The sequence below is a fragment of the Protopterus annectens genome, chromosome 3.part0, assembly GCF_019279795.1.
Source record: "Protopterus annectens isolate FY-2018-M chromosome 3.part0, PAN1.0, whole genome shotgun sequence".
Lineage (NCBI taxonomy): Eukaryota > Metazoa > Chordata > Ceratodontiformes > Protopteridae > Protopterus > Protopterus annectens.
In genome coordinates this window covers 1,763,931,147-1,763,950,784 of record NC_056731.1, presented here as the reverse complement: position 1 = coordinate 1,763,950,784, position 19,638 = coordinate 1,763,931,147, and the positions used below count along the sequence as shown (strand labels likewise).

At 38.9% G+C, this 19,638-nt stretch overlaps 1 protein-coding gene across 4 annotated transcripts in view; it reads right to left on the bottom strand.

The window, feature by feature from the left end:
• IL7 (interleukin 7) overlaps positions 1-19,638 on the bottom strand; it is a 1,281,407-nt gene that overhangs the window by 1,036,186 nt on the left and 225,583 nt on the right. The window lies entirely within an intron of this gene.

Here is a 19,638-nt window from a genome sequence, read left to right as displayed (position 1 = left end):
AGGTATATTTTTGGTTCCCCATTCACTGATCCAAGTTTCACTTGAATAAGAGCAGGGAAGAACTTTGCTTCATAAGTATGGGAATCCTGTTCCAGAGAAGCGGGAGACTCTGAGACACATACCTGTCTGTCCAGCATATCATATTTGTGTTACAGGCTATTTATTTTACAGATGTGCAAGAGGTCCATTAGAGCTGGATTGGAGGATGCTTTGTAGGCTAGGCATAAGTCGTCTCTCAGCAGCCTGTAAGGAGACTAACTATAAGAACAAGGCTTTGAGGCAGTCTGCACAGGACTTGTTTTCCACACCATATATCCTTTTTGTGAGGGATCTCTGAAGACACTTAATTGTTGCATATGCTTGGCTAGGTACATACTGAAGGGGCATTGTACTCAATGACTGGTCTTATGAGAGCAGTGTATAATGGAACAATGATACGTTTGGATGTAGATGCCATACGCTGCTTATTGGCTGTGCAACATAACATTATTTCTTCACTACAGTAGACACATGATCTTCAAATGTCAAATTATTGTCTACATGTTTTACCAAATCACTGACTACACAATCAACTCTAAGGTGAATAGTGTTAATGTAGTAGTTTGCTGACATGATTGTCTTACTGAAAAATACTATGATGCACTTTTTTCATGCTGAGTTTTAGGCTATGACTCTGGCACTAGTTATTAGTCTGTGTCAGGCCCTCTTGGAGGATACTTGTGTCTTGCAGAAAATAAGGTTACTGCACCCAATATGCAATCACCTGCAAACTTGGCCAGCCAGAGGCACTTGATGTTAGGTCTGTTCTCAGAGAAGCAGATGGTAAACAGACGCAGCCCCAGCCCAGAGCACTTGGGCCCCTCACTAGTAAGTGGCTTTTTTGTGGAGGAAGACTCCTGTAGCATCATTATGCCCTTGACCATTGCTTTGGTAACATTCTCATAGAAGTCCACCACATTGAGAAGGCAAGACCTGCCCTCAAACTGATTTGGGTTCATTGTTTTTAGGTTACCTATGTTATCATTTAGAATATCCATGATTGTTCTTTCCTTAGCTTTGCATATCAGGCTAGTCCAGCTTATGGATCGATAATTCCCTGGGGTCAGTGGATGGTCCACCTTTGTGCAGTGTGATGAGCATTAAAGTCCACCATTTGTTTGGCATAAAGCCTGTTTGGAGGCTGAGGTTAAATAGTGTTTCTAGCGGTCCTGAAAGTTCATGTTTCATGCTATTAAAGAGAGATCCCGGCATATTATCTGGAACCATCATTGCAATGCTCTTGGCCTTGGAGAGCACCTTGAGCACCTGCTCTCTAATGATAACATGGGGAGTTATGGATGTGGGTATTTCCAGGGGCATCTTGAAGGGAGAAGGTGATAAAACTGGAGCACAATTTGCCAGCTCAGTGGTTTGCTATATCTTATAGCTGCATATACGTGACACTATTTACAATTTAGTACATTTCTGTGTATTTTCATTTGAGGTTACTGGCATAGCTGAAGACAGCTTTGTGATTGTCCTTGCTGTGGTAGGCTAATTTTACCTTACATTTAGCTTTGGATGACTTTATTATCCCACTGAGGTGCTTGTTTGGGGTGCTGATTAATTTTTTACCATGCTAGGCATTGTACCGCATAATTTTTACCATGAATCTCCTCCTTTTATTATACAAACTATTGATGTTGGGGTTCTATCAGGGTGACTTTCTTTTATGAGTTGATCCTGTGCTTAATCCTGGTAGGTACAACTGTCTTTATGCAACTGTTAAAATGATTATACACAGTTGTTGTGAATGATTCCATATAGACAATGGTTTTCTCAGCATCTGGGGGCTTGGGATTTAGCCAGGGTGTCACTTAGTAGTAGGAAGTTTTGCCCTAGAATCATTTCTAAAATTTTCAGAGTTAACCAGTTTCCCTGATGTTCCATTTACTTCAAATGAGACGACTTTATGATCTAACCTGACTACCAAGGGCATTACAGTAGGGAGGATGCAACATTCCATCATGTTTGTGAGGAACAAGTTAAAGATATCTGTTTCCCCCCAGTGGGCATGCAGACTAACTGGACTAAGGTGTTTGCATTTACAAAGTCCAGTAATCATTGAGCCTGTATGTTAGGGGTCATGCATGATTCTCAGTTATAAAGGGGGACCTATAGCTTGCAAGCAGATGCCATGGGACTTTATCTAATGTAATCTGGATGTGAAGAGCTTCACTGCACCATACTGACAGATTAGTCTTGATTGTAATGTAAATAGATACACCTCCATCTGTTATCCCTTCCTGTGTCGTAGCTGGCCTAAATGTGTGGAAGGCACTGTGGCCCTACACTGATGGGGTGTTCTCTGCTACTTTAAACCATGTCTCAGTAAGCCCAAAGATATATACATTCTTCAGGATGAGGAGAGGTTGCAGGGAGTGGAGTTTCTTGTTTAGATACCTGGCACTGAACTGTAATACCTTCAGATTTTCCTTGTGCTTGTTTAGCTATGTAGGTAGGTTTATCAGGTTAGCAATGCCTAAAAAAGAGAGTATGGGGATGGGCAAGATTTTAGTCAATATTTGAAATACAATGCAAATTAGCATGGTCTGTTAACCATATCCTCTTGGGCTGACATATGATGTACCCACTTCAAATGACAACATACTGCAAGCTAATTATTAAGGTAAATTACTTTCTGTTCATGCTGTGGCATCATACTGGGAGAAGGTTGAATGTTGCTTAATGCTAGTCTCATACTGGCCAGGGACACATAGTCTGAGAGTTCTGTCAAATCTCTCTTCATCTAGTCCAGTGAGGTACATCTCAGGTTGTTTAAACCCACACAGACTATTACTGAGTCATAGTTGTACTTGTGATTCAATGGCTTAAGAGTGTGCATGTATGATCTGATGAATTCTGGCCCCTAACAGTCAGCTGACTGACTCTCTCCTTACTTAACCTGGTAGGTGGGACACCTGCCTGTCTCACGATGGAGTCTATTATGACTGAAATATCAGGTTATTAGTGATGTACCTTATGTGTTTAGAAGCTGAGACATCATAGGATGTGGCCATATGTGTTCTGCTGGGTGTAGATTTTGTGGAATGCTCTTGAGATTGCTTTTATTTCACAAAATGGTGGGTGTAGATTTTGTGGAATGCTCTTGGGATTGCTTATATTTCACAAAATGTTACAAAATCAAAACAAACATGCAACTCTATGGCCCATTCAAAACTTAATTTTATAAAAATAAAATATAACATAAAAATTTGGTAAGGGCTTTTGTTCTTGTAAAAGATGTATAAAGAACTTCATCAGACATTCCCACTATCACTATTTTGCACATGCATTTGGTGTACTTTTTGATTTCACAAAATATAATTTGTAGAGCATTCCTTCCTATGTTGAATGCTTACATGTTCATTAGTTTTGTTATCACTTATTCTGTTTATTCCATTACTTATTATTTGTCATTTTAGCCTTGGCTGTATATGTGTGCATGCCTTATAGTACAGATACATATTACTTCTTGACCAGTTTCTTAGTATGTGCTATTCAACAACTGTTAGATGACTGTCAGATAACATTTTTATCTTGGGACTGAAATAGTGGGTGTAATATAATCAAGATCAATGGAGGTTCAGGCAACAGTTTATCATTTTGCTACTACTCTTTGACATTGTTTTTCCTTGTATTATTGTTTCAGCATCTCCCCACTGTTGCATATCATGCAGTATAGGTTTTTGAAATGTACTTAATTCACATTGGATATCATTTGATTATCCTAGTAGCACTTGACAGTCAAGGTCTTCATGGAGACTATTCATATATTGGAGCAGTTTAAGTCTTTATTGACAACGTAATAAACCTTACCAATGTTACATCAAGCTATAGATGTTTGAAATGAACAAGTTGTTCAATATATTTATTATTCAATACAACAGAAATATAAATCCCAGATCTAATCTAATTTGTTTGTTTGATGCAATGTCATAATTTCATTGTGCTTTTACATACCATGAAACAATTCAGACTATTTCACGTTCGATCAAAATATGCCCCAGTTGAAACCATCAGAAATTTCCTGACTGTAAGGCAGTTTAGTAGAATACTGAAAGCGATGAATCCAGAAATTCAGGTTGTTCATCCTTGCAATCAGAATATCCAGGATACCTGAAAGTGTAAAACGTATGGTTTTTCTCCATGTTGTAGGGAAAATCCTTAAAGGTATTGAATAAGTCTAAATTCAAGAACAGAAAGAAAAAAATAGCAGCAATAATGTAGAACTTGAGAACTAATTGTGAATGTAGAAATATCTGCCATTTATTCATCATTTATTTTTTTACAAGGAATCAAGGTTCAGTAAAGGCTAAAGGTGTTTATGCTGCTGGACTAAAAAATAGATTCAGAGTGTAAATGTGATGAACTCCATCATTATTTAATAAAAGATACAAAAGACTGCAGTAAAAACCACAATCAGAATAGTGGCAGTATTTTTACAATGTGCAGTCTTGACTATATCCAAAGTTGCAGATATTGGCAGAGTAAGTGTAGCTGCAAGTACTCAGCAGGGGAAATTAACAAAAGAAGTAGAAGTGTAAAAGATAAAAGTTAAGCCAATAATAAATGCCAGACACACTTGTCATAGGTGACTCCATAGTCAGACACACTGACGTCCCACTCACCAGACTGAACAAGGAGAGGGTCACAGTAAGCTGCCTGTCGGGCGCTAGAATCCGCCACATAACACAAGCACTCAGGTCACTCCACAGCAAGTACAAGTATGACTCAGTCATTGTCCATGCCGGTGTGAATGACCTGAGACGTACCTCCCTGGACTACATGAAAAGAGACATAAAGGAGCTCTCAGATTATGTAGCCCAGGCTGGTATGACCCTGACCCTGAGCAGTATCCTACCTTCACCAAGAATGATGCCACAATACAGAGACAAAATGATCAGTTTTAATAATTGGCTTAATTTCTGGTGTCATTCTAAGGGGTTCCAATGTCTGTCTGCCTGGAATGACATGCTTGACAAGCCACGCTGCTTTCCAAGGGACAGCTTGCACCTGTCACCCTGGGTTTCCGGATATTGGCAAAGGCTCTTGCCACCCCATAGTGCCTTTTTAGACAAGGCTCAAATTCTAAACCCACCGCCCTAGAAAACAATAATGGAAAAACTAAGGGTAATGCTGCTCAATGCCAGAAGTCTAAATCTCAAGATACACGCCCTCGAAGCCCTCCTCAGTATGGAGAACATCGATGTCTGTGCTGTGACTGAAACCTGGTTCAAGGCTCCTGAGAGCACCCGCACTATCACGTTTTACCTCATCTCATGCGTCCCGTCCCCAACTCCTGGATCGTACCACAAAAGAAGGGGGTGTATCCATATTCATCAAGGATACCCACACCTCCAGGCTGGTGGCAACTCACGAAGCATCAGAGACCATTCAGGTGCAATTAACCATAGGCAAAACTGCTCTACAGTTTGTACCATGTTACAGGCCACCCTCTCAAACTCAGGAACCCCACACAGCCTTCCTGAAGACACTGGAGAGTATAAATGTCTCTCCAAACACCATCATATTGGGTGACTTCAACTACCCAAACATAGACTGGGAACATTACTCAAGCCCCAATACCCTAGGCCAAAGGTTCCTGGAGTTCATAAACTCAAATGCTATGGAACAACTTGTCACCATTCCCACAAGAGGTGAAAATATACTAGACCTGATCATCACAAACATGGGGACAAAATGCTCCACACCGGAAGTATATCCCTCATTGGTGAGATCAGACCATAAACTAATCTCACTGGAGATCCACATCCCGCCCCCACCCCCAACAAAAGACCACAGTGAAGAACTTCTCAAAAGCCAACTTCACACTTCTTAAGACTGGTGTGGTATCCTTCAAGGCCCCTGAGCCATTGGAAACCACAACCCACGCTGCTGAATCCCTTACAAATGCTTTCTACGAGCACCTCCAGGATTGCATGGATCAAGCAATCCCAAATAAAATCAAGACCCTTTCCACCAAAGGCAAGCCCGATCTGGTGGACCCCAGCCATAAACAAACTTTACAACAAGAGGAGAAAGCTACTACAAGATAGAGCAAAATCCCTAAAAGGGAAGACATCTCTGATCAATACTAGTAAAAACTACGATCACTCATAAAATCATCCAAGGCCAACTTTGAGAGAAAAATCGCCAAGGACTCAAAAGACAATCATAAGGCCTTCTTTAGCTATGTTAGAAATCTGGGTGGAAACTCCCAGATATGCTCAGAATTAGTCCAAAATGATACAAAAATCACTGAACCCACAGACATTGCAAACATACTGGCAGACAGGTTCAGTGAAAATTTCTCCCAAAAGGAGAAATATCTATCACAGCAGAGTGTAGCCTCCCAATCATCTCAAATGCCCAGGTGAGAGCTGCTCTCTCTAAAGCTAAAAACACAGCATCAATGGGACCGGATGGTGTCCCCGGCTGTGTGCTACACAAACTCAATGAGGAACTAAACCCACACATAAGGCTGCTGTTTAATCTTAGCCTTACCACAGGATACGTACCCAAAGAGTGGCGTACAGCAACTGTGGTCCCACTACACAAAGGCGGTGCTTCTATGGACCCTGGTAATTACCGCCCCATAAGCTTAACAAGCCTGGTCTGCAAAGCTATGGAGAGGATCATAATGGAACTCATAAATAAAGACATAGGGGACCTACAGACATTGGATCCTACCCAATTCGGCTTTGTCAAGGGCAGATCATGCCTCTTGAACTTGGTTGACTTTTTTGAAACAGTCACCAAGGCCACTGATGAGGGTAAGGCAGTTCACACAGCCTACCTTGACCTTGCAAAAGCTTTCGACACAATACCCCACTCGGGTATCATAGAAAAGCTCACCAGCTTAAATGTAAACCCATATGTCACAAGATGGGTTGCAAAATGGCTCAAGGACAGAACCCACAGGGTTAGAGTTGCTGGTGCCATGTCAGACTCCAAGCCGGTCACAAGCGGTGTCCCACAGGGCTCAGTCCTAGGCCCCCTCTTGTTTGGCATCTACTTTTCAGAAGTGCAGGCAAACATAGGAGGATTGTGGCTGACAAAGTTTGCAGATGACTGCAAACTGGGCGCCATAGTTGAAAATCCATCAGACACAGATATCCTTCAGAGAGGTCTCATAGAAATGGATAACTGGTGCCAGAGCCATGGCCTTAAGCTAAACGCCAAAAAATGTATAGTCATACCCTTTGGTAAAAACAAGGTAACCCCAAGTTACCACATAGGTGGCAATCCATTAAGCACAGAAGAGGTTATCAGGGACCTGGGGACCCAAGTTGACAGTAACCTTTCTTTTGACACTCACATTGCCAAAGTGGTTAGGAGGACCTTCTACATTGCCCACCTGATTATGAAGGGATTCACATCCAGATCAAGGGAGGTCATTGTTCCCCTGTACTCTTCACTTATCAGACCAATGACTGAGTACAATGCCCCATTCGGAATGTATCTTACCCGACACCTGCAGCAATTGTTAAGACCCCAAAAGTTCCTCACCAAAAGGATAAAGGGGCTCAAAAATATGCCATATGCTGCCCGACTGAAGAAACTCCAGCTCTATTCAGTCGCATACCGTCTGCTCAGAGGTGACCTGTGCCTGACATACAAGGCCATGTCCAACCAGGAATTAATGGACATGCTCCACCTCAAAAAATCCAAATCCACCAGAGCCACAAGAGCAAGAGACTTAAACCTCAACACGGGTATAAATAGGACGTGCAGGAGGGACAGATTCATCACCCAGAGACTCCCTATGCTGTGGAACAGAATCCCAGTCCATGTGAGACAGAGCACCTCGCTGGCTCTGTTCAAGAGGAATCTTGACCAGTGTTTGGGAGATCGTAGGTTTACCCTGGGGATCATCTCTGTATCACTGCTGGACAGAGGCACGGCAAACTAATGGGTATAGTATTCTTCAACCTAAGGGGTGGTGAAGGCCACACAACTCTGGCTAGGCTTATAAATGCCCTAGGGCAGATAGCCTAGTATAACCTATGAACCTATAAAGTAAAAATAAAGTACAAAGAAAAAAATGTAAGATTAACAGCAATGGACAAAGAATCCTAATATGTAAAAGAAGTGTGTTGCAGTTAAAATGCATTCCTCATGTACTGGGATGGGGCTGTACACAGAAGCTGAAGAACTGTCCAGCATTTTCTAGTTTTGTAGATGCTGTGGTAGAACAAATCATATTGTAAAGAAGTGTAAAAAAATGTGAGTGTTCAAAAATGTACACATATTAGTCAGGCAAAACAGAAAATTAAACTTTTGTTAGCAGTACTGAAATGAAAAGAGTTTATTTTGTCAAACACATGAGAAAAGAAAGAGTCAACCATGACAGGCAATCTTGCAAGAAAACCTTTGGATTATGAAAATATGCGTTGAAAATAAACTAGTGCAAAGCAGAGTATTTTTCAGAAAATAATTTTAAAGCTTTGAGTTGAAAGACAATGAAAAGTTTGTGTGCATACCAGTAATGAATCCAGAGCACAGAGAAAGGTCATTGAGTCATAGGTTCATAGGTTGATACTAGGCTATCAGCCCTGGGCCCTATACAAGCCTAGCCATAACTATTCCCTGGATATTTCTTCCCACAATATTTAATTTTCTGGACCCCTGTCTAGCAGGGTGACTGACATGATCCCCGGGGTGAATTTCCTATCTCCCATCCAATCATCAAGGTTCCTTTTGAAGAGGGCCAATGAGGCGCTCTGCATGACATGTATGGGCAGTCTATTCCAGAGTATGGGGAGTCTATGGGTCAGGAACCTATCCCTCCAGTATGTTTTGCTCATTGTGATGACAAGGTTTAGATCCCTGGAGCGTGTGTCTCTGAGGGATTGGGATTTCTTTAAATGGAGCATGTCCAACAGCTCAGGGTTTGACATGGCCTTGTATGTTAAGCAGAGATCACCTCTGAGTAGATGATATGCCACAGAGTATAACTGGCCCAGCCCCCCACAACTGCAGTTTTCAGTTCAGTGATTTTCGATAATGTCAGCATTCGGTAAGATAAACTTTCGTTTATCTAATATAGACCCTTCAATCTAAATATGAAATTTCACTCCTTTTCACAGTACAGTCATAGTATATAACAATAATAAAAGCTACAAAAGATTAAACATATCCATCACATGCAACCAATAACTCATCAACATACAGACATTAAAGTTTAACTTATGAAAAACTATACTGATTATTAGATATGACAACCTCCTCAAATCATACCATAAATAGATTTGAATAGGAAGGGTCATTGTTATCCCCCACTGCCATCTGCTTAATCTGTAGATAAATCCTCTGATTAAACAATGAAGTTCTATACTGCAATGCATTACAATAAGTCCGCAACATATTCCAAAGAAATATGCGAGACAAAAAGGTATATACTGCTTGTAGTTCACCTTGATATTTTGTGTATTTGAACTCTTCCTATGTAGCATGGTCAGGAAATAGTCTTCCTACCAAAAGACATTGTTCAAAAACCACAGCACTGGACCTACTTCATTAACAAGTCCTTCTCAAGAGGAGAAATAATAGCCCCTGCAGCCTTAAATACCGAGAAAGATGCATAAAGGTTACCACAAAGTATAGGCAATGTGTACACTTAGCGTCATTTTTCTGAGTGACTAGAAAGCACAAAAAATGTGGTATGGATGTTCTTGACTACAGATCGTGTACACTTATCGTATGCGTTAATAACAAAATGTCAGTAAAGTTGCTTAGTATTCCCAAGATCCATTAATGCTTGAGAACGTTAGCCTGCTAGCTGGATGTTACAAGTTCTTATGGACTTTGGGTAAAAGTCAGTGTGAATCTCATTACGTCATCCCTAAAGGAGAATGTTATATATGCTTTGCTTCATTGGTTAAATAATTTAGTGAGGTACTATTTATTTCACCTTCCTGTCCCGGGTATGAATCTTTTAAAGACTTTGAGCAAAGGTACAAATTTTCTGGAAAGAGTGACCTTATTAAATATTACATTTTGATTGCTATTTTCCAAATCCAAATATGTGTAAATATCTACCTATCTATATCTATAATATATATATATATATATATATATATATATATATACACACACACACACACACACGCACGCACGTGCACACACACACACACACACACACACACACACACACACACACACACACACACACACACACACACACACACACACACTCTTTTGTTTGGCTCATTGGTGCATATTTCTGGGCCTATTCAATGTAGTGTTAATAGTTTTTGACTTATCAAATTGCATTCTGTGTATTCCTATCCGCTCTGTAATTATCAAGACAGTATTACTGTGTTTTTCCACGTGCAAACTGCTTAAACCTTTTAAACTTTTACCAGTTTTAATGGCTTGTTCACATAAATACAGAGGAGCAGATGAATCATACTCTTTCAGGTGAGTCATTTGGAACTCTCCCTTTAAGAAAAGAAGTCATCCTTAATCAGGTATCCTGTGTGCAGTTTTACACTGCCAGTTTTACATTGTAAATGTGATGATATTTAATACTAGCTTTTATTGTCAGTCTTGAAGTATGGTAAAATCCTTAACTGCTAGACTAAGAGAGCTGTTGTCAAGTCTTAAACAATTTAGAAGGCTGCGCATTTGTAGAAAATATTTGCATGATTTTCATTTAGCAACTAAATATTCATTTGTTAAATATTTAACTTGAGGTGCGTGCTTGCCTGCAGTGATTATACTATGTAACTGTTTCTGCTAATTAATGTAAATGATCTTATCTGGAATATTGATATAAGAGAGATGAAGCTGGGCTTATCCATGCTTGTGAACAAGACCAGATGACAATACCTTAGAGCCGTGGTTCTTAAATTGATTCTATTCTTTTTTTCAGATAGCATTTAGATTTTTTTTCCTTTGGCCAGATTATTCATTTCAGATTTGCTGTTTTTTTTCTTTTAAATTGTTTAATTGTTACAAGTATAAATGAACTGGTCTTACCCAGCCATCTCAGCCTTTTTCAGTAATGACCAAAGCCAAAAAAGCATGAATAAATGAAAAAGAGGGGAGCATTCAAACTGTATGCAAAAAGTTAACATTGTGCAGGATTATGTCACTGAACATTGCCTTCTGGAGCTGTGACTCAGAACCCTTAACCACTCAACCTTATTCACAGGTTCATATGTTCATAAGTCTTTACTAGACTAATAACCACAAAGACCTTTTTAAACCTAGTCATACATCCCAAAAAGTTCTGGTGCCCTTGATAAGTATAAGCATTGGCTTGGGAGATGAAACATTTACAAGCAGGGGCCTGGGAGATGAAACATTTACAGGCTGCCATTGTCCATTAGAGACATAGGTGCCAAACCAGGGAGGAATTTCCTGTTCTTCATTCAATTGTACAAGTTACAGTTGAATTGGCTTAAGGAGGAACTCTGCTTCACATGGATGGGGAGCCTGTTCTGTAGATGGGGTAGTCTCTGGGATGCATAACTGTCTTTCCAGCAGGTCCTATTTATATTTGGCTAACTTTAGATACTAAAACATTCCTCAAAAATAGGAACAAAGCCTGGACAAACGATCGTAAAAGCAAATCCCAAATAGATAAACAAACATACCTTCAACAATGCAACAAAGCCAAACAACTTATTAAAACAGACAAAATCTCCTACTATCAAAATATTCAGAATAAATATATAAACAACCCAAAAACGTTCTGGGCTGCAGTCAGCTCTGTATTACAACCAGGTAAGACAACCACCCCACCCCACCCCCAAAATAGTGACTAACCAAGTCAATATCCCCACACAGTTCAACATATTCTTCATGGAAACTATCCACACCCTAGCTAACAACTAACTGAGCCCCAACAACCCCCATCCCAACAAAAACACCCTCTTCACCCAAAACAAATCTCATTCACCCCATCTTCACCTTCATCCCAGTGCCAACCAAGATCATACAAAAACTATTCATATATATCAAGATGTTATGTCAGTAATAAAACAGGGATTTTGACAGATGACAGTAGATGAAGAAGGGTGTAATTTGTGTATATTTATTTAATATGCCATTAGAAAGACAGATATTCTAGAGGCTTCCTTTTGGAGACTTGTCAGCACAGACATATTTCAAACACAAGCTGTGCAAGTAATTGAAAGCTAAGATGATGTTGTGAATATAAATTATAGACTGCTATTGGGGTGTAAATTATTGGAGAACATGATGACTAACTAGTACAGCTCTTGAACAGATTAAGACAGTATAAAGAAAATTGAGTGGCAGCAAGTATAAAACAAGAGTGGCAAGTCATCAATGTACTGGTCTTACTAATACCAGAGGAATGGAATCCACATTTCGAGAAAGGTAAAACATCAGTGCCAATGTCAAAACCAGAAGACATACTTTAGAACAAGCCTGGTTCACATCTAATATATCTGACATAGATGTACCTCTAAGATTTTAGAGCAGCATGTAACCTGAAACTAGAAATATGAGCATAAAATTAGTTTTCAAAAGCTCAGGAAACTAGTAAAAAAAGCAACTGTACTGAAATAGTATTCAGTAAATAAGCCAGTTTTTTACAGGAAGATACAAGTCAGAATGTTACGCAAATTCTGATCTTATAGGAAAATAGACCAGTTGACTATTGTGAATAATGTTTATAGATGGACAAAAAGACATGGTTATATAGAGAAGAAAATACCAATAAAGCATAAATGTAATAAATTCCACAAATATCTTTATGGCATAAAAAACAATCAGAAACAAAGATAAACTCTGGTAAAACATATTCAGGTCTTTGTACAATGTACCTCAAGGTTTTGAAGTATGTAACTTAATCTGCTGTTGAAATACAACAAGGCAAACAACTTATACAGAACTATATAACAGAACACACACATATATATATATATATATATATATATATATATATATATATAGATAAAACAGATATGTTGAACAGAGTATATTTAAAAGGGTAGAATAAAAAATTACTAGATGACAAATTAGATGTTCCTTGGGTGACTTCTGGGTTTCCAAAGACAGAAGAAAAAGTGAATGATTTTCTGAGATGTAGAGACACTGATATAGCAGTCATACAGACTATGATTCCAGGACTGTCAGCTCGAATTTCCTTCCCTTTTTTGTTCCCTCATGCCTATTGAAAAGTACTTAGTGTACATATCATGTCCCTTCAATGCTCTATGACATGTCCTGTTTGCACATATCCACATTGCCAGTTTAAAGGTATCAGCACATTTAAAGGTACTATCTTGTTCCTTTGGCAGCCACTATTTTTTTCTTCTTTAATGACACAACACAATGACCTGGAAATTACTGACGTTATCACTTAGACTGTTTTAAGCAAAACATATATCTCACACATATTTCATGCTAAAACAAACTACAACTATTTATAGTGATTTCATTTTGTGTTATTTTTCAGACTACATGATACATAACAATAATGAGTATTTTTTATTTCCTTCTAAATATACAATGACTAATTCATCATTCAGGGAAGACCTTCATTTTTGCAGCAGGACAGTGTCAGCCTTCCATGTTTTTAGTCTCTCTCTCTCTCTCTTACATGTACACATATTCAAACACACGGTACATCTCTTTGTGAAGAATACATGCCGTATTCTGAAAGTTAATTCATATAGATTTTAATATGCTGTGTTTATTTAAAATGCTGTTACTGCAACATGTGATGACATCACGTGATTCAGGATAGTTCTAAAATATGGAAGTGAATATTATCACCCCTATAGTCTGATAAAGCCTCGTTTTTATAACAGATGAATATGGTTGCTGTCGTTTCTTTTGCAATACATTTCTACAAATTTTTGATATAGTACCCTGTTATCTCATTTTTTAATGCAACAGTTGGTTGGATTATTACTGCTTGCTGATCAGTTTAGAATATCTTGTCATTTTATAAGTTTCCTTCTGAAACACAACAGAATGCAGTTTTTTTCAAAATTGTGGTGCATAGAATCAAGAAGTAATTGGACAGCTCTCACCATAAAGTACATAGAAACACAAGTTTTTTTTTTCCAGATTAGTAAAATATAAAACAATCATGTAGACTTTGCACTACACATGTTAGGGTGATGAGCAGCAGCTCTAACTGAATATGCATGGTGTTTATCATGCGTACACAGTTGCAAGTACCTTTCTGTGGCCATCAATACTAGTGTCCACATCCATGGAAAGGTGCTAACAAGCACCAGCACAAAATGCAAACGAAATGGATTGTATATAGACAATGCGCAGATACGAACATGTGCTTTAGCTCAGACATATCAATGACAAGTATAGGCAGACAATGCAGAATGAGGGGAAGTGAAATGGGGAAATTGGTACACAAAAATATGTTGTAATGATGTAGTAATGTTGGAGAGGGGAAATGTTTAACATGCACTCATATCCTGCAGGCAAATGAGTTGAAAGTGTATAAGAAGCATCGGTGACATAAAACCTGAAATACTGTTGTAATGAGAATTAGTGTGAATATCGATCCTGCAGTTACACACATACATTATAATGGACATACTGATAAAGGATATGGATAGGGGAACAAATGTGCAGTCTAAGAAAGGGGAGTGAAAATGTGATATGCATGTTAATTAAATGCTGACTAGAGATAGCAGCAAGGAGAGAAGATGCATTAAGGGATGAATGCACAGAATGCAGTTATTGCATAAGGAGGTATACACAGGGAACAGATATATCAAAGTTGACAGACACCCCTGTATTATCCATGGTGAGATGGATAATACAGCACCACTGTACTATCCATCTCACCATGTATACACAAGAACAAAAGGACTTTACAACTGCAATGTTAGGTAACTTAGAAATGGACATATTTTGCTACAAAATGACTGTGGTGCCAATAGTAAAGGGGTTTATCACCTACGAGCATGTGATAGACAAAGAAGTCTTGTATGGTTATGTAAATAATACATGCTTAATAAAAAACAACATATATAAGTGATCAATGATAAGACTGAGCTGATGACATCATGAGTCCAGTTTTGCCATTGTTGATTTGTAAACATGTCTGACATAGTAATACTGGGCATGCTCACATACAATTACAGGAAACAGTGTCAGAACAACAATTCAACAGGAGTAACACAACAGAAAGTGTTGTAACAGAGAACACATTTCCTGATGGCCTGCAGATCATACAGTAAGAAATGTTTAAGGGATCCCACATAAGTAATTGCAGTATTACACACCTGTCTGCAATACAGAGCATATTTATCTTGTGAATAGGTAATGCACATAAGCAAGGCATGACCAAGGAAACATTTGCATCACTTCATCTTTGAACATGTGCTCGAACAGATATCAGAGAGATGCATAAGAATCATGGGTGCCATGGACATATGCATATCGGCCACATAAGAAAGAACACCCCTGAAGGGTCTACAGCAGTATCATGCCATAAAAATGCCTGAAAAAGCTAGCCCTGTGAGTGTGTGTAAGCCACTGTTTTTTGACACATTTGTCTGACAGACAGATGCTACCAGATTCAAACTCCTACTTATTTTACAAGGCTGTCTCCAAACTTCTGTATTGATAACTTATGTCCCATCTGTTAGCAATATAGGCTGTAACAAATAAATTACTTGAATGTGTGTGTTAACACAGGTGGTTGGATATAATATGAACAATCAGATTTAGTTAGAATGCCAGAAAGGAGCTGCACATTTTACTGTCCACACAACACTGATCATTACAACATGACTGATTCTTTGACAAAGAAGCTATTTCCATCATGTAGGAAACACACTGTCCCAGAATTGAACACCAGCCTATCTGTGTAGGTGTGCTATGAAAGTTAATACTCAATGCACATGCAACAGGACCATTCACAGCATGACATGCCCTGAATAAACATTTCACTGCCACGCAATCACAACCTGTAATGATGCAACATTGCCCAACTTAAAAATGGGTATGAATAACTAGATGCAATGGAGTTTATGTAACATCAGTACATTCATATAACATTGCTTCTGTCAGAAACTGAACAACAAGTGATGTATCCCTACTAATGACATCTGAATGAGCAACAAGCACCACAGTGGAAGTCTTACAACTAGTCTTACTATTCATTGTACTAACTTAGTACATCATATGTATGCATGGTAAATAATCTCTGAGATGAAAGGGATTGTGAAGGACTCTCACAATGTAAATGGATACATTATAACTGTAATGGATGCTGTTTATGCATTACAGTAATAAGGCACAAAAATGCTAATAGGCATTGAATGTGGTTGTTAAACATGAGCATTTGAAAGGAGATAATACATGATATTTTACAGGATGAATGCACCATTGTAGGAATGGTAGTAGAATTGTGAGATATGTGGTGATGTCAAGGCATTACATCATGTTCTTCCTGCAAGGGATATATGTACCTGTAATTGTTGTAGTATATTAACAACAGACAACATGTTGACTCATTCCATGATACCAGAGGATAACACTTTCTACATATGTTTTAGGAACATAGAAACAAATTGCATCATTAATCTGAATAAAATCATTGCTATCTGACAAATTGTCACAACATTTAGTAAAAGGGATCACCCTCTACATGTGAAGAAAGCCAATGTGCTTGACAACAGTGTTAGTGACATGTTCAGTCACAATAACACTGACACAATGAAGTATGGGCAGTAATGCATGGATTTCAAATAACTGCCCAAGATCACTAGCTAAACATCATTGCCTGTATCGCAAGAACAACATGATCATGTTGCGGTACAACTGACACAGTGCACAATTAAGTGTATGACATCACTGTATGTAATAGTTGTCTAGTTATATTAAAAGTGTCTGAACTGTGCAATAACACTGTGCATTTACATATCATATATGTCTTTGCAGAATAGTATACACAGTATGAGGGTGAAAGGCACATGCTAGCTGGCCTCAAACATCCTACACATGTAGTTACACAATGTACAACTCACACTATCAACGTCATTTAACATATGAGAATGCACACTTCAAATGTGACATACTGCAGGTATGTTAGCAGTATATAATTATTGTGTGGACGAAAAGTTATTTTCACTGGTGATGCTAAAATTTGTTAGTATCACAGAGTGCCACTGTAATTCAATCTCATAATTAGAAGACTACAAAAATAGAGCGGCCACGGTGGTGCAGCGGTTATCACTGCTGCCTCACAGCAAGAGGTTCTCTGGTTCAATCCTTGGCTGGGGTTCCTTCTGTGCAGAGTCTGCATGTCCTCCCTGTGGTCGCGTGGGTTTCCACCAGGTGCTCCAGTTTCCTCCCACATTTCAAAGACATGCTATAGGTGGATTGGACACTCTAAATTGGCCCTAGGCGTGAGTGTGTGCATGTGTGTGCCTTCTGTGGAAGGTTGGGTACGGGGCTGGCAATTCAACACTGTAAAACTTCACTGCCAATCATGAGCGGACAGGTGATCTGCTGTGGTGACCCCTAACTGGGAAAAGCCGAAAGAAGAAGAAGACTACAAAAATGAGAGCAAGAACTCTCACACTAATAAAGTAGTGATGAAATCAAATCCCCAACCCATCCACTTATAACATCTATACAGCATACTATCAGCAGTCAGTGCCACAAGAGAATAATGACTACAGCTCAGACATGAGGGGATGACATCATTAGCAGTGTAATGTCAAGGAGATGTATCTGGTAACATTACTTCTACAGGCAATCAGGACTTGAAAAAGTTGCCACTGTATTGGTAGTAACACTTTAGCGTCTGTATTTGAACAACCAACCAATCTAGTTACATATTACTGAGAATAGTGTAAGACATACAAGCACCATAGGGGAAGTCTGACATTCAAATAGCTTCAGTTCACTTGCGAAACAATGACCTCATCAGCATGTTGAATCAGGGGTGTATTCAGACAAAAATTGTTGCAATTGTGTGCTCTTATTGATGCCAAAAATTGGCATGTGAATGGAATTGCCTCCCCCCAGACATGCACACACTTAGTAAATGTTTTTTACACTTTCCCTCTAAAAATAATAAATGGTTATCTTTCAACCCATGACACTTATTATAAGTAGCAATTGACAAATTTGTGGACACAGTATTGCCTATTAAAGCAAAGTTTTCTTTACATAATGCATAGAAAATTGCAATCATTACAGTACAATCAATATGAATAGCTATACCCTTGTGTAGTAATGAAGTTGTGGATGTGAAACGTGGACTTAGGGGATGGTGTAGTCATCTATGATTTAAAATTTTTTTTTAGAGTATAAGTTGATTGTACACATGCTCACCTAACTATAAACAACCAAACATAGGCACAAGTCTACCATGTTGGATATTGAACCTCCTACTTAATTGGTTATACTGGCTGGGGAGCACTGTACTAATAGCAAGTGCCACTGGAGAAGTTTGACTCTTAATGGGAAAGGTTGCACTTTTGTTAGGATAACCTCATCAGTGAGTTTCATACTGGATGTTTGTGTCAAAGCTGGTATAAGGGACCTGTTTGCACATTTAAATGTATCCTCTTTATGGGGAATGGAGACAGGTACAAGCATTACAAACACAGATACAAACAGGCACACACATGAACACACACACACACACACACACACACACACACACACACACACACACACACACACACACACACACACACACATATGTATACACAATTCTGCCATAGTTGGTATCAAAACTCCTACCTACCTATCTAGTTACAAAATCTAGAGAGCATTGCACTAGTCACAAGTGCTACATAAGAAGTTTAAGTCTTAAGGGGAGAGACTGCACTTTTGTTAGGGTGACCTCATCAGTGTGCTTCATACAGGATGTTTCCATAAAAGTTAGCATATGGTGCTATGCACACATTTAAATGCAGTCTCTTAAGGGGGAATGCAGATAGCAACAAGCATTGCACACACACACACACACACACACACACACACACACACACACACACTCACACACACATTTTTCATTGTACTTTCTACCTATCTACGTTACATAACCCAGACAATAATGCAGCACACACAAGCACCACAGAATGTTTGAGTCTTAAGGGAAGAGATTGTACTTTTGGTAGGATGACCTCATCAATATGTCTCATACAGAATTTTGCTGTAAAATAGGGATAAGGGAGTTGTGAGAACATTTAAATGCATTATTCTTAGGAGAAGTGAATATACCACCAAGTGATACATAGAGTCTTACATACACACAGTGATACAGGCACACATGCACACACACACACGCACACACACGCACACACACACACACACACACACACACACACACACACACACACACACAGACACACACACACACACACACCTTCCATGCTTGGTATTGAACTTCCTAATTAGCTAGGTTATACAATCTCAATGTCCTAGTTGCACATGCCACAGGAGAAGACAGGCAATACTTAAGTGAAATTGATCACTGGAATATTTGAAAATAAATGCCTGGAAGAGATAATATTGTGCATCACAGGTCATGCAACAAATGCATATGTGTACAAAGAAAAATGTAACATCACTATAACTGTCACAAGTAAAGACATAATTTTATAATGAAATATAGAT